Raw genomic sequence first — 19477 nt, 5'->3', positions numbered from 1 at the left:
CACTTAGTTCTATTAACTTTCCTCTTAGCACTGGTTTCCTATAGTGTCGCATAAGTTTGACTGCATTGTGCCTTTTTTATTTCATTGAATTCTAGGAAGTCTTTAATTTCTTTCTTTCTTCCTTGACTCAGGGATGGTTCATTAGTTCATTATTCAATTTCCATGAGTTTGTAGGCTTTCTGAGAGTAGTGTTGCTATTAAATTCTAACATTAAACCATGGTGATCCAATAAGATACAGGGGGTTACACCAATTTCTTTGTATTTGTGGGGGTTTACTTTGTTACTGAATATGGGGTCAATTTTAGAGAAGGTTCCATGCAGTGCTGAGAAGAAGGTATATTATTTTCTGTTTGGGTGCAATGTTCTACAGATTTATGTTAAGTCCATTGACTCATGACATCTGTTAGTTTTCTTATTTCACTATTAAGTTTCTGTCTGGTTGATCTGTTTATTGGTGAGAGTAGAGTATTGAAGTTTGCTACTATTAGTGTTCGGGGTTTGATGTGTGATTTAAGCTTTTGTAAAGTTTCTTTTATGTACATGGATGCTCTTGTATTAGGAGCATAGATGTTCAGGATTTAGATTACATCTTAATGGATTGTTTCTGTTATGAGTATAAAGTGTCCTTCTCCATCTCTTCTGACTGATTTTAGTTTAAAAATCTATTTTGTTAGATATTAGGACAGATACACCTGCTTGTTTCTTAGGTCCATTTGATTGGAAAACTGTCTTTCATACCTTTACTCTAAGGTAATGTCTGTCTTTGAGGTGGAGGTGTGTTTCTTGTATACAGCAGAAGGCTAAATCCTGTTTTTGTATCCATTATCTTAGCCTGTGTCACATTATAGGTGAATTGAGTCCATTGATATTAATAGATATTAATGACCAGTGGCTAATTCCTGGTTTTTTTTTTTTTTTGGTTTTTTTTTTTTTGGTTTTTTTTTTTTTTTTTTTTTTTGGTGAAAGTGGCTGTGCGTTTCTCTTTTGGGGGAGTTTCTTGTGGAAGGTTATCAGGTTCTTTTATTTTTGTGGGTGCAGTTAGCTTCATTGGGTTGGAGTTTTCCTTCAAGTACTTTATGTAGGGCTGGGTTTGTGGATAGATGTTGCTTAAATCTGTTTTTGTCATGGAATATCTTGTTTTCTCCATCAATGGTGATCGAAAGCATTGATGGATGTAGTAGTCTGGACTTGAATCCATGGTCTCTTAGTGTTTGCAGCACATCTGCCAAGGACCTTCTGGCTTTCATAGTTTCCACTGTAATTCTGAAAGGTCTATCTTTATATGTTGCTTGAAGATTTTTCTTTGCAGCTCTTAATATTTTATCTTTATTCAGTATATTTGCATTTTGATTATTATAAAGCAAGGGGACATTTTTGGATCCATTCTATTTGGTGTTCTATCTTCTATAATTTTGTTGAATATATTTTCTGTTCCTTTGAGCTGGTGTTCTTCTCCTTCTATCCCTATTATTCTTAGGTTTGGTGTTTTCATGGTGTCTCAGTTTTCCTGAATGCTTTGTGTTAAGAATTTGTTGGATTTAATGTTTTCTTTGACCAATGAAATGATTTTATCTATAGTATCTACAACACTTGATATTCTCTCTTCCATCTCGTGTATCCTGTTGGTTATACTTGCCTGTGTAGTTCCTGTTTGTTTACCCAGATTTTCCATATCAAGAATCTACTCTGGGTTTTCTTTCTTGCCTCTTTTTCAGTTTTTCAGTTTTGAACAGTTTGCTTCACCTGTTTGATTATTCTCCTTGGTGTTCTTGGGTTTCTTTGAAGGATTTATTTTTTTTTCCATTTTTGTTTGTCTTTGGTTTATTTAAGGAAGTTTTTTATTTCCCTTATAAAAGTTTCCTTTAGCTTCACAAAGTTATATTTAAAATTATTTTCTCCTGCTTCTTTTGAGCTTGGATGATCAAGTCTTCCTGTTGTGTGACCTCTGGGTTCTGGTGTTACCATGTTGCTTTTTAGGTTGTTGGATAGATTTTTTTTCATTGGCATCTAACCATCTCTTTCTTCAGTATAGGCCGCCAGTGCCTTTGCATCTTATTCCAATTTTGCAGTAGCTGTCTGAGTCTTTGGGAATTCTTCTTGGTCTTCTCTGTACTGTCAATGTCTGCAACTCAGGGAGCCACTGAGGTCTGTCTTAGCCTGCTATCTTGGTCTTTTCTCCTGGTTCACTCTCTTGGTCTACTCTGTGCAGTCACAGCTTGTGCTTTAAAGTTTCTCTCTTGGTCCTCTCTTTCAGTCTTCTCAGTATGAAACTCTCTTGCTGGCTCTCTCTTGGTGATCTCTTTACTGTAGAAAACTGTATTTCAGAGTTCCACTGAGTTTGCAGGAGGATAGGCAAGTTTGGGGACAAGATGGGGATAGTAGCTTGCAAGGTATGGTGGATGGGGGTGGGTGTTGGTGCAGTTTACCTGCAAGAAACTCTCCTGCTGTCAGGCTAGAGAAGTCTAGGCAGTTGGGGAAGGGGCCCGGGGTTTTGCCTCACTATAGAGGTCCTAAAGGGTTGAGTATCCCACCAGATGGCTGCTCACTCACCTCTTGGACCTCTCTTTATTGTAGCATGCTGTGTATCAGAGTTCCACCGAGGTTGTAGGAAGATAGGCAAGTTTGGGGGCGAGATGGAATTAATAGCTTGCAGGATCCAATGGATGGGAGTGGATTGATTCTTATTATTGCTTTCTTTGTTGATTTCAGCACACAGTTTGATTATTCCCTGTCATTTACTTCTCTTGGTTATGCTTGCAACATTTTGTTCCAGATTTTTCAGGTGTTGCTTACATAAGATTTCTCTAAATTTTTTTTTGTGCAGGCATTAAATTCTATGAACTTTCCTCCTTGTACTGTTTTCTTTGTGATTAATGAGTTAGGTATGTTGTATCTTCCTTTCCATTTAACTCTAGAAAGGCTTTAATTTCTTTATTTCTTCCTTGACCCAATGGTATTTAAGTTGAGATATATTCAGTTTCTCTCGGTTTGTAGGTCTTCTTTAGTTTGTCTTATTGTTGAACTCCAGCTTTAATACAAGTGATCTGATAAGATACTAGACATTATTCCAATTTTTTGTATATTTTCAAGCTTGTTTTGTAACCGAGTATGTGAACAGTTTTGGAGAAGTTTCCATAAAGTGCTGAGAAGAAGGTATATCCTTTTTGTTTGGGTGAAATGTTCTATAGATATATCTTATGTCATCTGTTAATTCCCTTATTTCTCACTTTAGTTTCTGTCTTGAATTCTTGTACATTGGTAAGAGTATGTGTTGCATTGTCCTACTACTAGTGTTGGGATTCAATGTGTAATTTAAGTTTTATCAATGTTTATTTTACAAATATGGCTGTCTTTGTATTTGGGGCAGATATGCTCAAAACTTGAAATTTATCTTGATATATTTCATTTTTGATAAATATGAAATGCCCTTTGTATCTTTTTGATTAATTTTTGTTTAAAGTCTATTTTTATATTAAAATATCTATACCAGTTTGTTTTGTAGGGCCATTTGATTGGAAAATCTTTTTCCAACCCTTTATTCTGAGGCAATATCTGTCTTTGATATTGAGGTAACTTTATGTCTGCAGCAGAAGGATGAATCCTAATAATACCATTTGTATTGGGGCTCATTTTCTTTCAAATGCTCAAATTCCACTCCCTGGCCCCTGAAAATTTGTAAACAGACTGTAATAGATAAATGAATTCAGTCAAATTTCAAAAGTTCTCAAATTCTATAATAGTCTCAAATAGACTTAAAAGTCTAAAGTTCAAAGTCTCTTCTGATATTCAAGCAAGCTCTTAATTGTAATGCCTTGCAAAATTAAAATAAAAAAGCAGATTTTGAACTTTCAACATATAATGGTACAACACACACATTTTTATTATAAAAAGTAGGGAAGAGAGAATTATGAGAAAATATTAGACACAATCAAAACTAAAAATCAGCTGGACAGTCTCCAAACTCTGAGTCTCCATGTCTGATGTCAAAATTCTCTTCAGATCTCCAACTCCATTCAGTTTTGTTGACTGTAGCTACTTTTTTCTCTTAGGCTGGTTCCACTCCCTTCTATAAGCTTTCTTTGGCATATATCCCACAATTCTGTAATTTCAGTAGCTTGTGCACTCCACTCAATTCAGGCTTAACTTCACAGTTTCACACAATGGCTTCCTTTCAGGAACATCACTGACAGATGCCTGGTCTCAGTGAATTTTCTTAGTCATTGGGGAAATTTCATTACCTCTTTCTTCTATATTTATTTCTATAGCCAGAACCATATAGCTGACGATGCCAATTTCTGCTGCTTGCTTGAACTGGAACATGACCCTTTCATTCAATTGCATCTTCACTAGCTTTATGTTGTCCAAATTTTTCTTCACAGCCAAAGTATGGCTGTTCTGAAAATTGCTTTGAACAAGAAGCTGGCCTCAAACTAACAGATACACTAGTCTCTGTCTTCAGAGTACTTGAATTAAAGGTGAGCATCAGCCCACATAACTTTAAACTTTTCTTTAGTTCCTTTTCAAAAGTCAGAAACTTAGCTCGGTTGGATATTGCACTAAAGTCACCACTACCATTATTCCATTTCTTGATCTGTTTATCACTTTGAACAGAAACTTAGTTCCATCCCAATTTTCAGTGCTCCTTTTCTTCTTAAATTTTACATTTTGTAATTTATCCTGCTCAATTTATTTGTTTTTACTATAAGTCCTCATTAGATTTACCACTAATACCCACATATTACAGTCTGTAATAGGCAAAGTGGTTTGAGATTTACTCTGCCAAATGATTTATCAAAATATTTTTACTTTATTTTTCAGAAAAAGGAAAATTCCAGTCACATCCTTCACCAAAATATCACAAGAACATGGCAATGTGCAGGCAGACATGCTGCTGGAGAAGGAGTTATTTTTTCATGTCTTTGTGCAGGTAATAGGAATATTATGTGTCACTGTGCATGGTTTGAGCATATATAAGACTTCAATGCATGCCTCAACAGTGACAAACTTCCTCCAACAAGACCACACCTACTTCAACAAGGTCATACCTCCTAATAATAGCAGTCCCTTTTATGGCCATTTCATTTTTCAAACCACTACAAAGGTAATGAAGACTAGGTAATGAACTGATCATCCTCAATTCCAGTCCAATATAAGAAAACCCTCTCACAATGTAATATTCAACATAAGATACATACCTCTACTGAAATACTAATGGTGTTCTGAAAAAGAAGGAAAGGATGGAAGAAAGTGTCAACAATCTATTTTAGGTATATAATTCTTAGAGAAAAAGAATAGCATGAAACAACCTCAAATATTTTTGGAAATTACTTATCTAACAGTAATAAACTCCAATGATGATCATCTACAGGAATGTTTCAATAGTTCAAAATAAAGATAATTACTATATGCAGAAATAATTATACTTCAAAGAACAACAACAAAGAGTCAATTGAAATGAGAACCCAGGATATGAAAATGAAATTTAATAGAGATATAGTCTTGCTAAAGGATACCCAAAGTAAAATTATACTGGAAATTCAAAATGTAATAAGCCAAGTAAAATGTCAGTGGAAAGCCTTGTCAACAGAATGAATCAGATGAAACACCAAAAAGAAAACACTACATACATTCACCAAAGCATAAAACCCATATCTCTCTCTCTTTTTTTTTTCTTCTCATGGTTTATTTTTTTTTAAATTTAAAATTTCCATCTCCTTCCCTCCTCCTCCCCCTCCCTCCGCTCCTCCTCCCCCTTCCCGCCCCTCCTTCTCCCCCTTCCCTCCCCTTCCCTCCACCCATACCTCCCCTCCCTCCCTCTCAAGGCCAAGGAGCCATCAGGGTTCCCCACTCTATGCTAAGTCCATATCTCTTTAGTTGCAGAAAAAGCCTTTAACAAATCCAACATGCACTTATGATAAAAAGTCTTAGAGACCCTAGGGATTCAGGAGACATATCTCAACTTAATAAAGGCAACAATAGAGGTGGCTCAAAACAAAGATAATACCAAAATATGTATAAATTAAAGCACTTATACTCCAATCATGAACAAAACAAGGGTCTCCACACTTCTCAGGCCTGTTAAACACCAAACTTAAAATCTTAGCTAGGTCTATGAAATGAAAAGAAGAAATAAAAATGATACATGCTGAAAAGTAAGAGAACAAGGTATCTTTATAGTCATGTCATAATTAAATATATAAAAGTCTGTCAGCTAGGTCCTTGGGCAGCTGAAGAGAGGGTGCCAGAAATGTCCAGATCTTATTGCCATACTCATGAATATCTTGCATATCACCATAGAACCTTCACCTGGCATTGGATGGAGAAAATGACAGAGCCCCACATAGGAGCACCGGACTGAGCTCCCAAGGTCCTGATGAGGAGCAAAAGGAGGGAGATCATGAGCAAGGAAGTCAGGACCGTGAGGGGTATGTTTACCCATTGAGACGGTGGGACAGATCTAACGGGAGACCACCAAGTCCAGTTGGAATGGGACTGATGGAACAGGGGACCAAACCGGACTCTCTGAATGTGGCTGACGGTGGAGGAGGACTGAGAAACCAAGGACAATGGCGATGAGCTTGAACTCTACAGCATGGACAGGCTCACTGTGAGCCTTGTCAGTTTGGTTGCTCACCTTCCTGGACTTAGGGGGAGTTGGGAGGACCTTGGACTTAACATAGTGAAGGGAACCCTGATGGCTCTTTGGCTTGGAGAGGGGTGGAGTGTGGGTATGGGTGGAAGGGAGGGGAGGGAAGGGGGAGGAGGAGTGGAGGAGATGGAAATTTTTAATAAAAAAAATGAGGAAAAAAATCCAGCCGGGCGGTGGTGGCGCACGCCTTTAATCCCAGCACTCGGGAGGCAGAGGCAGGTGGATCTCTGTGAGTTCGAGGCCAGCCTGGTCTACAAGAGGTAGATACAGGACAGGCTCTAAAAAAGCTACAGAGAAACCCTGTCTCAAAAAACCAAAAAAAGAAAAAAGAAAAAAATCCAGAAAACACCTACAGCTGATACATATATTCAGTAAAATATTATGATACAAAATTAAAATGTACAAAACAGCGGTCTTCCTATATACAAATAAAAACATACTAATAATAAATTAAGGAAACAATATCATTCACAATGATCAAAAAGAATACTATTGAATAAATTTAAGCCAGGAAGTAAAATACTTGTGCAATAAAAACTTTAACACAATGAAAAAATTTAAAAAGATACAGGGCAATGGAAATTCTTCTCATGCTTATGGATTGGTAGAATTATTACTATGAAAATGATAATCCTACCCAAATGATGTGGGATTTCCCTTGTCATTATTACCATTAATGAATAAAGAAACTGCTTTGGACCTATAGCAGGGCAAAACTTAGCTGGGAAGGGAAAATTAAACAGAATGATGGGAGGAAAAAGGGCAGAGTTAGAAAGATGCAATCTAGCCCTGCCAGAGATAGATGGAACTTGAGCCAGTAAGCCACAACCACGCAGTGATACACAGATGAATAGAAATGGGTTAAATTAATATGTAAGAATTGGCCAATAAGAAGCTAGAGCTAATGGGCCAAGTACTGATTTAATTAATATGGTTTCTGTTTGATTATTTCAGTTCCGGGTGGCTGTGATGAACAAGCAGCCCCTCTTCCAACAAATTCTCTCTTTACCACAAATTGGCCTCATTGTGGTTGACTAAAATCTACTTAAAACCTGAGACAGCTTAAAAAGGAATTCCAGACACACACACACAAAAACAGGATTTAACACAGTTTCCTGCTGTTTGATGGTGGCATGTCACAGATCCTTTAAGAATGGTCTCCCTTATTCAATAGTAGCAGGAAAAAGCTGTACCATTTTGAAATGATGGCTTTCTGGTCATGCTCCTAGCACGACCTCTGGCTCTTCATTTAAATGGACTTTGTGAGCAATGTGCTACAGCTTGCTGGGTCACAACATGGACCAGCTCTGTGCCTTAAAATGGGGTTGTGAGCATGGCTCCTGGAGACAGAAAGCAGTTCCGCAATGCTGGACAGTGCAGAGCAAGTAGTCAATGCTGTATTTCCCCTAGCAATGGTAGAGCTTAAGTTTTTAAGAAGGGCTTAGCATTTTACGAAGTGCTTCCAGACAGTAAAGTATTACAGATACAGAATAGAAGAGATTGAGACATAAAAGACCACTAAATGGTTAACAGTGTTGGATGAAAGTACATAGGCTTGTGAGAAAGAAGTAAGACTATAGAGAGTTGAAAAAGAAGTAAATTGTTTTAAAAAAATTAAACGAAGTCTTTAAAGAGACAGAGTACAGACAGTCATAGACTAAAGGAGTAAAGATAATAAAATAAATATTAAACTTGTAAAAAAGGTAATAGAGTAAAAACAAGCCACATAAAGATCTAAAATACATAGAGTCTGGATTGTGTGTATTATTGTGTTATCTTTGAATTTTTTTGACTGCAGAGAGACATTTGATTCTGGGTACTGCTAAGCTAAACCAAAATATATATTTTAAAGGTATCTTGATTTCAGAATTTGAGTCTAATAATACGTTGCTTTGGAAAAGAGGTTCTTCTTTTGTTTCCACCAAAGATGAGAACCAATGGATTAACTTCAGACTAATGTGGTTTGATGGGCAAAGACCCACTGAAAGGTTACCTTGAATACTTCTCAAAAAATTACTTTGCCCAATAAGTAGAAGAAAGCAATTTAGAGAACACTATGCCCATATTTTCAAATATTGTTTATAGATGTTTGTTTATATTTAAAGGGAGATATGCTATAAAGATGGATACTTTGCATTGGTATGGATGAAGTCTTAATCCTGAATATCTATGCCCCTGATATAAAAGCACCCACTTATGTAAAATAAACATTACTAGAACTCAAGGCAGCCATCAAACCACACACACTAATAGTAGGAGACTTCAACACTCCTCTCTCACTAATGGACAGGTCAACCAGACAGAAAACTAACAGTGAAATACGTGAAAAAATGGAGGTAATGAATCAAATGGACTTAACAAATATTTATGGAACATTCCATCAAAATAGGAAAGAATATACCTTCTTCTCAGCATCTCATGGAACCTTCTCAAAAACTGATCACATACTCGGTAACAAAGAAAACTTCCAGAGATACAAAAAAAAAATTTAGTAACCACCTGTGTCTTATTGGATCATCATGGAATAAAGTTAGAATTTAACAAGAATTCTACCCCCAGAAAGCCTACAAACTCATGGAAATTGGACAGTCAACAACTGAACCATCCATCGGTCAGGGAAGAAATAAAGGAATTAAAGTCTTCCTTGAATTCAATGAAAATAAAGACACAACATACCCAAACCTATGGAACACTATGAAAGCAGTGCTAAGAGGAAAGTTCAGAGCACTAAGCACCCACATTAAAAAAATGGAGAACGATCACTTTAGAGATTTAACAGCACAGCTGAAAGCTGTGAAAAAGAAGCAGGCTCACCCAGCAGGAATAGAAGACAGGAAATAATCAAACTGAGGGCTGAAATCAAGAAAATAGAAACACAGAAAGCAAACCAAAGAATCAATGAAACAAAGAGCTGGTTCTTTGATAAAATCCAGAAGACTGACAAGCCCCTATCCAAACTAATCAAAAGGCAGAGAGAGAGCACGCAAATTAACAAGATCAAAAATGAAAAGGGGACATAACAACAGACACTGAGGAAATTCAGACATCATTAGCTCTTACTACAAAGGCCTATATGCCACAAAGTTGAAAAAGGTAAAAGAAATGGACTTGTTTTTATATAAATACAATATACAAATTAAATCAAGACCAGGTGAACAATTTAAATAGACCTATAAATCATGAGGAAGTAGAAGCTGTCATAAAAAAAAAAAAAACTACCAACAAAAAAGCTCAGGACCAGATGGTTTTAATGCAGAAATTTACCAGAAATTCCAAAAAGAGTTGATACCTATACTCTTTAAGGTTTTTCACATAATAGAAACAGAAGATTCATTGCCAAACTCTTTTTATGAAACTACAGTTACCATGATACCAAAACCACACAGAGACTCAAGCAAGATAGAGAATTACAGACCAATATTGCTCATAAACTTTGTTACAAAAATTCTCAATAAAATACTGGCAAACCAAAACCAAGAACACATCAAAAAAATCCAATATGATCAAGTAGGCTTCATAACAGAGATGCAGGGCTGGTTCAACATACGAAGATCTATCAATGTAATCCATCATATAAATAAACTGAAAGAAAAAACATATGATCATTTCATTAGATGCTGGAAAAGCATTTGACAAAATTCAACGCACCTTTGTGATAAAGGTCTTAGAGAGGTTAGGGATACAAAGATCATATCTAAATATAACAAAAGCAATATACAGCAAACCAGCAGCTAATATCAGATTAAATGGAGAGAAACTCAAAACCATTCCTTAAAATCAGGAACAAGATAAGGCTGTCCACTCTTACTATATCTCTTCAACATAGTGCTTGAAGTTCTAGCAATATCAATAAGACAACATAAGGAAATCAAGGGGATTCAAATCGGAAAGGAAGTCAAATTATCATTATTTGCAGATGATACAATTGTGTACATCAGTGACCCCAAAAACTCTTCCAAATAACTCGTACAGCTGATAAATACCTTCAGTGATGTGTCAGGATACAAGATCAACTCAAAAAAAAATCAGTAGCCGCCTATACAAAAAGGATAGTGAAGCAGAGAGGGAAATCAGAGAAACATCACCTTTCATTACAGCCACAAGTAGCATAAAGTATCCTGCGGTTACACTAAGCAAGGAAGTGAAAGATCTAATTGACAAGAACTTTAAGGCTTTGAAGAAAGAAATTGAAGAGGACATCAGAAAATGAAAGGATCTCCTATGCTCTTGTATGGGTAGGATCAACATAGTAAAAATGGTATTTCTACCAAAGGCAATCTATAAATTCAATGCAATCCCTATCAAAAATCCTCAGAAAAATTCTTCACAGATCTTGAGAGAACAATAATCAACTTTATATGGAAAAACAAAAAACCCAGGATAGCCAAAACAATCCTATACAATAAAGGAATTTCTAGAGGAACTACCATCCCTGATTTCAAACTCTACTACAGAGCTACAGTAATGAAAACAGCTTGGTATTGGCACAAAAACAGAGAAGTCGACCAATGGAATCAAATCAAAGACCTGGATATTAACCCACAAACCTATGAACACCTGAATTTTGACAAAGGAGCTAAGATTATACAATGGAAGAAAGAAAGCATCTTCAACAAATGGTGTTTGCATAACTGGATGTCATCCTGTAGAAGAATGAAAATAGATCCATATCTATCACCATGCACAAAACTCAAGTCCAAATTCATTAAAGACATCAATATAAATCTGACCACACTGAATCTGATAGAAGAGAAAGTGAAAAGTAGACTGCAACACATGAGCACAGGAGACTACTTCCTACATATAACCCCAGTAGCACAGACAATAAGAGCAACAATGAATAAATGAGACCTCCTGAAACTGAGAAGCTTATGAAGGAAAGGACATTTTCATTGAGACAAAAAGACATCGTATGAATGGGAGAAAATCTTCACCAACCCTGAATCAGACGAAGGTCTGATCTCCAAAATATATATAAAGAACTCAAGAAACTTGACATGAAAATTCTAATTAACCCAATTAAAAAATCGGGTACTGAACTGAACAGAGAATTCTCAACAGAAGAAGTTCAAATGGCCAAAAGACACTTAAGGTCACAGTCAACCTCCTTAGTGATCAGGGAAATGTAATTCGAAACTACTTTGAGATACCATCTTACACCTGTCAGAATGGCTAAAATCAAAAACACCAATGATAGCCTATGCTGGAGAGGATGTGGAGTTACGGGAACACTCATCCATTGCTGGTGGGAATGCAAACTTGTGCAACCACTTTGCAAATCGGTGTGTGGTTTCTCAGAAAATTGGGAATCAATCTACCTCAGGATATAGCAATACCACTCTTGGGAATATACCCAGGGGATTCCCAATCATACTACAAAACATTTTTTCAACTATGTTCATATCAGCATTCTTTGTAATAGGCAGAACCTGAAAACAACCTAGATGCACCTCAATGGAAGAATGGATAAAGAAAGTGTGGAATATATACACATTAGAGTACTACTCAGTGGTAAAAAATAATGACATTTTAAATTTTGCATGCAAATGGATGGAAATAGAAAACATTATCCTGAGTGAGATAACTCCAAAAGATGAATATGATATACACTCACTCATTAGTGGACTCTCGCCATAAACAAAGGACATTATAGTTCACAAGCCTAGAGAAGCCAAATAACAATGTGAACCCAGAGAAAAACATATATTGATCCTCTTGAAAATTTGAAGCAAAAAGATTCCCAGGCAAAAGCTGAAAGCATGGAGGTAGGGGGTAGAGGTGGTATAAGGGGAAGCAGAGAGGGGGAGAGATAAAGGGGAAAGGAAAGACTGGAGAGAGCTTGGAGGAGTGGGAAGGTGGAGACGGAGGAAGGGCAGATATAGGAGCAGGGTGGAAGATATCTACATTAAGGGAGCCATTTTAAGGTTGGCAAGAGACTTGGCTCTAGACGGATTCCAGGTGTCTATGGGGATGTTCCCAACTAGGTCCTTGGGTAGCATAGCAGAGGGTGCCTGAACTGACCTTGCCCCACTATCACACTGATGATTATCTCGAATATCACCATAAAATCTTCATCCAGCAACAGATGGAGATAGAGACAGAGACCCTCAATAGAGCAACAGACAGAGCTTCCAAGGTCCAGTTGAAGAGCAGAAAGAGGGAGAAGATGATCAAGTAAGTCTGGACCATGAGGTTCATCCACCCACTGAGACAGTGTGCCTGTTCTAATGGGAGCTCATCAAATCCAGCTGGACCAGGACTGAATGAGCATGTGATTAGAATCGACTCTCTGAATGTGATTGACAATGGGGGCTGACTGAGAAGCCATTGATAAAGGCACTGGGACTTGTTTCTACTGCATGTATTTGCTTTTTGGGACCCCAGTCTATTTGGATACAAAGCTTCCTAGGCCTGGATGTAGGAGGGAGGGCCTTGGACTTCCCAAAGAGCAGGGTTCCCTGCTCTCTCTTAAGGAAGGAGGGGGAGGGAGGAGGGTGAATGGGGAAGTGGGAGGGGTATGGGAGGAGAGAAGTATAGATTTTTGAATAAAAAATGAAGAAATTAAACAAACAAAAAAATAAAGCAAATAAAAACAATTTAAAAAGAAAAAGGAATATATATATACATATATATATATATACTGTAATTCTTGCTTTATACCTGTTTTGTTATATGTAACTTAATATGTTAAAGTTAAAACCTTCTTTATTTAAACAGAAAAAGGGAAATGGTATGGGAAGTACTTCTGTATATGTGTTGCTTTTATTGGTTAATGAATAAAGAATCATATGCTTGGCCTTGGGCAGAATAGAACTAGGCAGAAAAATTAAACTGAATTCTGGGAGAGAATAAGCAGAGTCAGTGAGAAGCCATGTAGCCTGCAGGAGACAAACTTCTCCACAGGGGCCCACTGGAATCTTGCCAACAACCAACATCCACATGGAAATACACAGATGAATAAAAATAGGTTAATTTAAGATATAAGAGCTAGCTTACAATGCATGTGATTGTCCAAGCAGTGTTGAAGTAGGGTGATTGGTCATTCCAGGTGCCAAGAACCAAAATAACTCTAGCTTCTTATTGGTTAACTTTTAGATCTTAATTTAGCCCATTTCTATTAATCTGTGTATCGCCATAAGGTCATGGCATACCAGCAAAGTTTTAGCAAGTCTATCTCTGGTGGTGGATCATGGCATCTCCTAAACTCTACTTCCCTCTTCCCATGCTATAGGCATAGCCAGTTCTTTATTCATTAACTAATAAAAAACAACAAACTGACAAAAGGACCTCCCATACCATTTCCCTTTTTCTGTTTCAACAGAAAGGAAGTCTTTAACTTTGACATAGTAAAATTACATATAACAAAACAGTTATCAAGCAAGAATTACAGTTACGATATTTATATCTACTTTATCTTTTATCATAACTAAGGAAAACTATAATAATAACTATCTATTTTTCAATTCCATCAAAGAATCAAGAAGGATACAATATTACCTAAGGAAACAGGAAGTGCATTGTAAACAACTTCTAAAACTCTAGAAATGACAGAGACATCTTGCTGCCTGGACAATCACACAACATTCTTCTATATAGTTGGGGCATCCTATATAGGCCCATAGTATACAGCTGACTTTTCCATGAAGCAGGAAATTACAAAGACAGTTCTGCCTATATTGGCAGTTTGCCAGTCACTTTCTTCTGTATCCTGCAGAATGTATCATAAACTCTTTCATGAAGCATGAAACATGAAACATGAAAGATCTTCTTACTTTTAGGCAAGTTCAGCAGTCATTTCACTTTGGATCCTGTATGTCCAGTTCATCTGACAAACTCCATAAGGAGCCTCTTCGATGCCCATCTTTATCTTGAAGTAGATTAGTGCTGCCAGGAGCAGATGTGTCTCACTCTCACGAAAAGTCCTAAATTTTTAAAAGATTTAAATGACATATTCTGAAGGTCTCTGAAAGATTGAAGAATACCTATCTAACTAAAATATATCTCTATATATCGAGAAATCCAACTAACATGACTACAATCTTGATTATTAAAGATGACTATGTATTAACCTATATTTCTTAATTATACATCACATTTTTCCAGTTAAATAGTAATTTTTATTAAGATTAATCTTTTGTCCTAATGCTTTACAGTTTTTTTTTTATTAAAGATTTCCATCTCCTCCCCCTTCCCTCCCCTCCCTTCCACCCATACCCCCACTCCCTCCTTCTCCAAGACAAAGAGCCATCAGGGTTCCCTTCACTATGTTAAGTCCAAGGTCCTCCCAACTCCCCCTAAGTCCAGGAAGGTGAGCAACCAAACTGACAAGGCTCACAGTGAGCCCGTCCATGCTGTAGAGTTCATGTTCATTGCCATTGTCCTTGGTTTCTCAGTCCTCCTCCACCGTCAGCCACATTCAGAGAGTCCGGTTTGGTCCCCTGTTCCATCAGTCCCATTCCGATTGGACTTGGTGGTCTCCCGTTAGATCTGTCCCACCGTCTCAATGGGTAAACGCACTCCTCAAGGTCCTGACTTCCTTGCTCATGATCTCCCTCCTTTTGCTCCTCATCAGGACCTTGGGATTTCAGTCCGGTGCTCCTATGTGGGGCTCTGTCATTTTCTCCATCCAATGCCCCGTGAAGGTTCTATGGTGATATGCAAGATATTCATGAGTATGGCAATAGGATCTGTACACTTCTGGCACCCTCTCCTCATTTTTATATTATTTTATTTTATTTTTTATTATTAAAAATTTCCGCCTCCTCCCAACCTCCCATTTTCCTCCCCCCCCTCTCCATTCCAAAGAGCAGTCAGGGTTCCCTGCCCTGTGGGAAGTCCAAGGTCCTCCTCCCTCCATCCAGGTCCAGGAAGGTGCACATTTAAACAGACTAGGCTCCCTCAAAGCCAATACATGCAGTAGGATCAAAACCTAGTGCCATTGTCCTTGGCTTCTCAGTCAGCCGGCATTGTCCACCACGTCCAGAGAGTCCAGTTTGATCCCATGCTTTTTTCAGTCCCAGTCAAGCTGGCCATATCAAACATAATGTGAAAGGTATTTAGTCCAAATCCTCAAATCAGGACCCCCTACACCCACTTCCCTCTGCAGGCTTGTGTCTCCCAAGCTTTCCCTAGTGTTCTCAGGTGTCCTGCTCCTGTTCTAAGGCCATCCACCCAAAGGGGTCAGACTCTGGCCTCCAGGCAGGTCTGAGGATTCCTGCGGAGGGGTGCGGGCTCCATCACATTGTGCTGCCAGGTTCGCTGTGTGGTATTCCATCCTGCCCTGCCCCCACCTTGGCCCTTTTGTCTGGGCTGCGACCCTGGGCTGCCTGGAATCCCTGATCCTGTGCCCTGACATTCCATCTGAACTGGTGAGTGAATGCGGACCCTGGGGCAACCTGCCCTGGAAGAGAGCACAGACCCCCTACACCCACTTCCCTCTGCGGGCTTGTGTATCCCAAGCTTTCCCTAGTGTTCTCAGGTGTCCTGCTCCTGTTCTAAGGCCATCCACCCAAAGGGGTCAGACTCTGGCCTCCAGGCAGGTCTGAGGATTCCTGCGGAGGGGTACTGGCTCCTTCAGATTGTGCTGCCAGGTTCGCTGTGTGGTATTCCATCCCGACTGCCCCCACCTTGGCCCTTTTGTCTGGGCTGCGACCCTGGGCTGCCTGGAATCCCTGATCCTGTGCCCTGACATTACATCTGAACTGGCTTGTGTCTCCCAAGATTTCCCTAGTGTTCTCAGGTGTCCTGCTCCTGTTCTAAGGCCATCCTCCCAGAGGAGTCAGACTCTGGCCTCCAGGCAGGTCTGAGGATTCCTGCAAGGGAGTGTGGGCTTCTTCAGATTGTGACACAAGGAATAGGTCCTCCTCTGGCACTGGGGAGATCCAACCAGTTTCAGTCACAGTAAAGATTGGTCTAGGACACCAAACGCCTCCGGGCTCCTTTTGAAGGAAGAGATGGGCAGGCGCCAATGCAGGAGCTCCTCCAACAACATGAAAGGCAACATGACATCACCACAAGCCAGACATCCCGAAACAACAAGAATTGAACACCCTACCACAGAAGATATAGAAGAAACTGACCTTAAACAGTACTTTATGAAAATAATAGAGGACCTTAAACAGGAGGTAAAAAACTGCCATAAAGAAATGGAGATGACAAACAAAAAGGTAGAGGAAATAAATAAATCTCTCAAAGATACCCAAGAAAAACAAGAAAAACAAGAAAAAGCAATCAAGCAGGTAAGGGAAACAGTACAAGACCTGATAAATGAAATGGAGGTATTGAAGAAAACACAATCTGAGGGACGACTGGAAATGGAAACTCTGAGTAAACGAACAGAAACTTCAGAGACAAGTATTTCCAACCGAATATAAGAGATGGAAGAAAGAATCTCGGACTCTGAAGATACAATAGAGGAAATAAACTCACAGATTAAAGAACTAAACAAATCTAACAAATTCTTAACATAAAACATTCAGGAAATCTGGGACACCATAAAAAGACCAAACCTAAGAATAATTGGGGTAGAAGAAGGAGAAGAATTACAACTCAAAGGCCCAGAAAACATATTCAACAAAATTATAGAAGAAAACTTCCCCAACCTAAAGAAAGATGTTCCTATGAAGGTACAAGAAGCCTACAGAACACCAAATAGACTGGATCAAAAGAAAGCATCCCCACGCCATATAATAATCAAAACACAAAACATACAGAATAAAGAACAGATATTAAGAGCTGCAAAGGAAAAAGGTCAAGTAACATATAAAGGGAAACCTATCAGAATTACACCTGATTTCTCAATGGAAACCATGAAAGCCAGAAGAGCTTGGATAGATGTGCTACAGACACTAAGGGAACATGGATTCAAGCCTAGACTATTATACCCAGCAAAGCTTGCATTCACCATTGATGGAGAAAACAAGATATTCCAGGACAAAAACAGATTTAAACAATACACAGCCACAAATCCAGCCTTGCAGAAAGTAATAGAAGGAAAATCACAAACCAAGGAGTCCAACAACGCCCACAATAACTCAGGCATCTAGCGACCCTTCACCAGCACAACTAGAAGAAGGGAAACACACAAACTCTACTACTAAAAATGACTGAAGTTAACAACCACTGGTCATTAATATCACTTAATATCAATGGACTCAATTCACCTATAAAAAGGCACAGGCTAAGAGACTGGATACGAAAACAGAATCCAACATTTTGCTGTTTACAAGAAACACACCTCAAACACAAAGACAGACACCTACTCAGAGTAAAGGGTTGGGAAAAGGTTTATCAAGCAAATGGCCCTAAGAAACAAGCCGGTGTGGCCATACTAATTTCCAACAAAGTTGACTTCAAACTAAAATCAATCAGAAGAGATGGAAAGGGACACTTTATACTCATAACAGGAACAATCCATCAGAATGAAGTCTCAAACCAGAATATCTATGCCCCTAATATAAAAGCTCCCACTTATGTAAAAGAAACACTTCTAGAACTCAAGGCAGCCATCAAACCACACACACTAATAGTTGGAGACTTCAACACTCCTCTCTCACCAATGGACAGGTCAATCAGACAGAAACCTAACAGAGAATTGAAAGACTTAATGGAGGTAATGAACCAAATGGACTTAACAGACATCTATAGAACATTCCACCCAAATAGGAAAGAATATACCTTCTTCTCTGCAGCTCATGGAACCTTTTCCAAAATTGACCATATACTTGGTAACAAAGCAAACTTCCACAGTTACAAAAAAATATTAGTAACCACCTGTGTCTTATCGGATCACCATGGATTAAAATTAGAATTCAACAACAATGCTACCCCCAGAAAGCCCACAAACTCATGGAAACTGAACAGTCAACTACTGACCCACACCTGGGTCAAGGAAGAAATAAAGAAAGAAATTAAAGTCTTTCTTGAATTTAATGAAAACAAAGACACAACATACTCAAACCTATGGGACACAATGAAAGCAGTGCTAAGAGGAAAGTTCATAGCACTAAGTGCCCACTTAAAGAAAACGGAGAAAGCAATCATTGGAGACTTAACAACACACCTGAAAGCTCTGGGAAAAAAAAGAAGCAGACTCACCTAGGAGAAGTAGAAGACTGGAAATAATCAAACTGAGGGCAGATATCAACAAAATAGAAACACAGAAAACAATCCAAAGAATCAATGAAACAAGAAGCTGGTTCTTGGAGAAAATCAACAAGATTGACAAACCCTTAGCCAAACTAATCAAACGGCAGAGGGAGAACACGCAAATTAATAAGATCAGAAATGAAAAGGGGGACATAACCACAGACACAGAGGAAATTCAGAGAATCATTAGATCTTACTACAAAAGCCTGTATGCCAGAAAATTGGAAAATGTAAAAGAAATGGACAGTTTTTTAGATAAATACCATATACCAAAGTTAAACCAGGACCAGGTAAATGCTCTAAATCGTCCTGTTAGTCGCGAAGAATTAGAAACTGTTATCAGAAACCTCCCTACCAAAAAGAGCCCAGGACCAGATGGTTTCAATGCGGAATTCTACCAGAACTTCCAAGAAGACCTAATACCTATACTCCTTAAGGTATTTCATAATATAGAAACACAAGAGTCACTGCCAAATTCCTTCTATGAAGCTACAGTTACCCTGATACCTAAACCACACAAAGACTCAACCAAGAAAGAGAATTACAGGCCAATTTCACTCATGAATATTGACGCAAAAATTCTCAATAAAATACTGGCAAACCGAATCCAAGAACACATTAGAAAAATTATCCATTACGATCAAGTAGGCTTCATCCCAGAGATGCAGGGCTGGTTCAAC

This window comes from Arvicola amphibius, chromosome 6, assembly GCF_903992535.2.
Source record: "Arvicola amphibius chromosome 6, mArvAmp1.2, whole genome shotgun sequence".
In the NCBI taxonomy this organism is placed as follows: Eukaryota; Metazoa; Chordata; class Mammalia; order Rodentia; family Cricetidae; genus Arvicola; species Arvicola amphibius.
Note: the sequence above shows the minus strand (reverse complement) of the source record.